This window comes from Quercus robur, chromosome 6, assembly GCF_932294415.1.
Source record: "Quercus robur chromosome 6, dhQueRobu3.1, whole genome shotgun sequence".
Taxonomy (NCBI): Eukaryota; Viridiplantae; Streptophyta; class Magnoliopsida; order Fagales; family Fagaceae; genus Quercus; species Quercus robur.
The window spans coordinates 16787656-16791919 of record NC_065539.1 but is presented as its reverse complement, the minus strand read 5'-3'; the positions used below and the strand labels follow the sequence as shown (position 1 = coordinate 16791919).

The window sequence follows — 4264 nt, the reverse complement described above, 5'->3', positions numbered from 1 at the left end:
ACAAAAACTAATACTATACCAATGCTTAGAAGCAAAGATGGTGAATATATTTAATGACCTTGTTAAAGACTTGTAGTACTTAGCGATGCTTCACAAAAGCTAATTCTTGCTGGTGTAGGTACAGGCATATCTGTTGGAAGATTTGGCATTGTTGCCTCAAACTTAAGAATTTGAATTGCTTGCCTTATGGACGGCCTTAGATTTTGATCAGGGTGAGAACACCAAAGTCCAATGATCATCAAACACTCCACTTGTTTTTCATCAAAATTTGTTTGTAACTTCTTATCCAAAGCCAAAAGAAGGTCCCCCTTTCCATGAAGATTCCAAATCCAATCTACCAACCCCATTTCAGAATCCTTTCCCATTAGATTTATTGACCTTCTTCCAGTAACAATTTCTAAGGAAACTACTCCAAAACTATACACATCTGACTCTTTACTAGCCCTAACCATTCTTAAATATTTTGGAGCCATGTATTCTAAAGTTCCAGCCACTCCAGTTGTTTGGGGACCTAGCTCATTTTCCATAAATCGAGCTAACTCAAAGTCACCAAGCTTGACATTGAAACTAGAGTCTAGCATGACATTGCTTGCTTTGATATCTCAATGCACCACACATTGTTCCCACTCTTCATGAAAATAAAGCAATGCAGAGGCCAATCCAAGAGATATCATGTATCTCAATTCCCAAGTGAGAGGAGTCCTCTTCCCCAAGAGGCGAGTATCAAGACTACTGTTTGGCATAAACTCGTAGATAAGTAAGAACTCGCCTTTTTCATGACACCATCCTATGAGTTGTACCAGATTTCGATGCCTAAGCTGGTTAAATATCTTCACCTCAGTTATGTATTCTTTCTTCCCCTGTTTAGACCCTCTTGAAATTTTCTTCACAGCAACTAGCATGTCTAAATCAGCTAAGTAACCCTTGTAAACAACACCAAAACCTCCTTGACCCAACTTCGTCTCGTCTGAGAAGTTATTGGTAGCTGAAACACGATCACTATAAGAGAACCTTCTTGGTCCTGCTCCTTTCTCAAGATCCTCATTAATTGATGTTAAGTTTTTTGTTGCAGTTCTCTCCTTTCTCTTTCCCTTCCATATCCACAATATTGCAAATGCTATAACCATCCCAGCTATCAGAGCACCACCGGAAACGATCAGATCCACTATGTGTGTGATGTTTCGCTTCTGTTCCACCATGTATATCCAAGCATGAATTGAATTCCCATGACAAAAGCGTATGTCGCTCAATATATTGACTGGTAGCAGCTAAAAAACCAATTGTGACCCACTCAGGCAGAACCTTAGTCAATTCAATTTGGTAAGAAAGACTAGTATCCTCCTTTGTGTTAGAGGTCCTTTGGTAGGTCCAAGAGACGCTCAAATTGTTAGTGAGAGCGTTGTAGATAATCGATACATTTGCAGTATCTCCACCGTGTAAACTAGCATTCCAAGTGGTGTAAACTGCAGAAGAAATTGAGTTGTTGTTAATTCCGACATGCTGAACTGTAGGATCCCATTCCTGGTTCACGAAAGAGTCGAACTCAACATGAACAATTTGGTTCTGAGATGAATCACTGTTTGTGGTATTGAATAGGCCCAGAAAGCCACCAACAGAATTTGGTGGGATCTCCAGCCCAACAGGAGCCAAGAAGAATGCAAGCCCATGACCATAATTAGGACTGCCTGTGTGTCAATAATGAAGGAGAAACACGGCATAGAAAATTGACTTTATTCATCTCTATGGCTCGAACGGAAGGTACAGCATCTCCATGATATATTATGTTTGACGTATTAGACTCAAAGGGAGGCATTTGGAAATAAACTGAATGAGCAGAGGGAAGAAGATAAAGGAAGAAAATTAGAGGTAGCTTGAGTAAGTTGTAGAAAGTGGTAGCCATGGCTTGGAAAAGAGAGAGGACTGTGGGAGAACAAAACTGTCTATTTGATCTGAACTTTTATGTCAAGGCTATATGAATAAAAATGATAACCATTAACTTATGTCCTGATGATGTTCAAGTTTCAATGAAATAGAATTATATTTCTTCCTGCAAATATAGAGATAAACTTTCTACAAATCCATCGCCTGCAAGCAGCAAAATAGGGTCAACTATGAAACGGAGTGAAATTTAAAATAATAAGATAAAACGCATCAATACGTCTAATACTTTCTGATTGTTTTGATCAAGTATTTTTCAAATAAAACACTTCAAGCATTTTATATCAATTATCAAGTGTTGAAGATCAGTTTCTAAAATTAAAAACAAAGCTATTTTTTTTTTTTTTTTTTAAGAAAAAGTGTTGAATATAATTTTATAAAGGACGTACTGCCGGAGATTTTTTTTTTTTTTTTTTTTTTTTTTTTTTTTTTTTTTTTTTTGAGGATTAACAAAAATTGACCCGGGTTTTTCCCTGTTGGAATCGATCCACATATGTAGACAAGGGCATCCAACTCCAAAGAAAAAAAAAAAAACCAATGTTTTACTTTCCTCCATACATTTCCATAAGTTTCATTTTTGGTCATCTAGTTTTTTAACATCCTTTTATTATTATCCCTACTATCCTCTTGCTAACAAAAAATACTGACATGACTAACGAAATTTTAACATGGCACACTTAAAAATGACATAGTTATGAAAATAATTAAAAAATATTTAATTAACATTAAAAAAGCTACATAAACATTTTAATGCAAAAAAAAAAAAAAAAAAAATCCATGTCAAGAAAAAATCTTTGTTCCTCGGTTTGAAAAAAAAAAATAATAAAATAATAATTTTTTCCAAATTTCTCATGTCAAATGTTCAAGTCACTTTTCAGTTAATCCATATGAATGAATCAAAATAAGGTACTATCAGAAGATAGGTGTTGTAAGTTGTTTAACACATTTTTCATGTGTAATTAAGTTTCCAAATCTGTATCTTCTAGATTGAGGTGCGATTTTAGACTTTAGTTTAGCTTAGGATATTTTGTAGTTTGAATTTGGATATATAATCAATTAGACATAAATGACCAATCACAACTTAAAAATCTAATAGTAGGTGATGACTCACTTAAATGAATAAAGAATAAATGAAAAGATATATATGCACATACACCCACTCCAAAATCACACAATTCATGAATAGCAAATAATTTGTGCTGCCAAAACTCTAAGTTGAGAGGATTGATGTTGAAATTCAGCATCAACACACCTCACACACCACCACATGCTACTAATAGAAAAGAATCTACCATACATCCAATGCATGTAATACCACCTCCACTAACAAGTTCTACCCATTCACATGGGCTAGCCACATGCCTCACATATCTACAATGCACCAATCAAAATCCTCTTATACAAATGTAGCCACCCATCACACAAGCATATACCCACGTCAATTGTAGCCATATCAACAGAGCCCTATCATTTTAAAAAGAAAAATCCTAGGGTCATCACAATCAATTCAACACATATTTTTATTATATTTTGGTATAACTAATTGTGTAAGCAGTAGGAAAAAAGAAAATAATTAATTTATATTAAAGTAATAAGCAACCATTTAAAATTTACTACCTAGAACAATTGTGAAAATATACTTATAGAACTAATTGTGAACATGTGATTCTAAAATAACTATAACTTACTACCACAACAGTAATCATGTCACACTGACACGTGAGTCTGATGCCATGTCAACATTTGTGCCATGCTACCTTGCCACACCAACATCATGCAATGCAACCACACCATACAAAATTAGCACCCATGCCACATCATCATTTTTGTCATGTGATGAAAGCCACATTGTTGGCGCGTCAACATTTATTGACGGTTGACTGCTACTATAGAATATTGATAGCTTTTAGACCTCATCAGTTTTTTTCTGTCACCAGGGATCTTTCTCACTCCATTTTTCAGGTAGATACCAAATTTACCTTGGAGTAGTCTTCGGCTTCAAAGTCTCACACTGCCCTTTTCCCAAAAAAAAAAAAAGTCTCACACTGCCATCTCTAACATGTCCTCCAATACCACAACAACAATTTAGTTCCGAGGTGATTCATTGATTATGGTGTAGAATAGGAATAGATATATAGAAATCCACCAGCTGAAAGTTGGTGGAATTTCAAATCAAATGGAGAAGACAAAAAGAATCTCAGCCATTATCTTAGTGGAGATGCCTTGGGTGTCCATAAATATAATGAATGAGAAGTGCGTATTACAGTCAATGGATTTTCTTTAATTTAGGGTGGCAAAGTAAGGACAAATTATTTGTCCACTCAAA

General features: G+C 35.1%; 1 pseudogene; it reads right to left on the bottom strand.

Annotated features, from left to right (window-relative positions):
- On the bottom strand, nt 1-1900 carry LOC126689660 (L-type lectin-domain containing receptor kinase IX.1-like; annotated as a pseudogene).
- Nucleotides 1901-4264: the final 2364 nt, after the last annotated feature.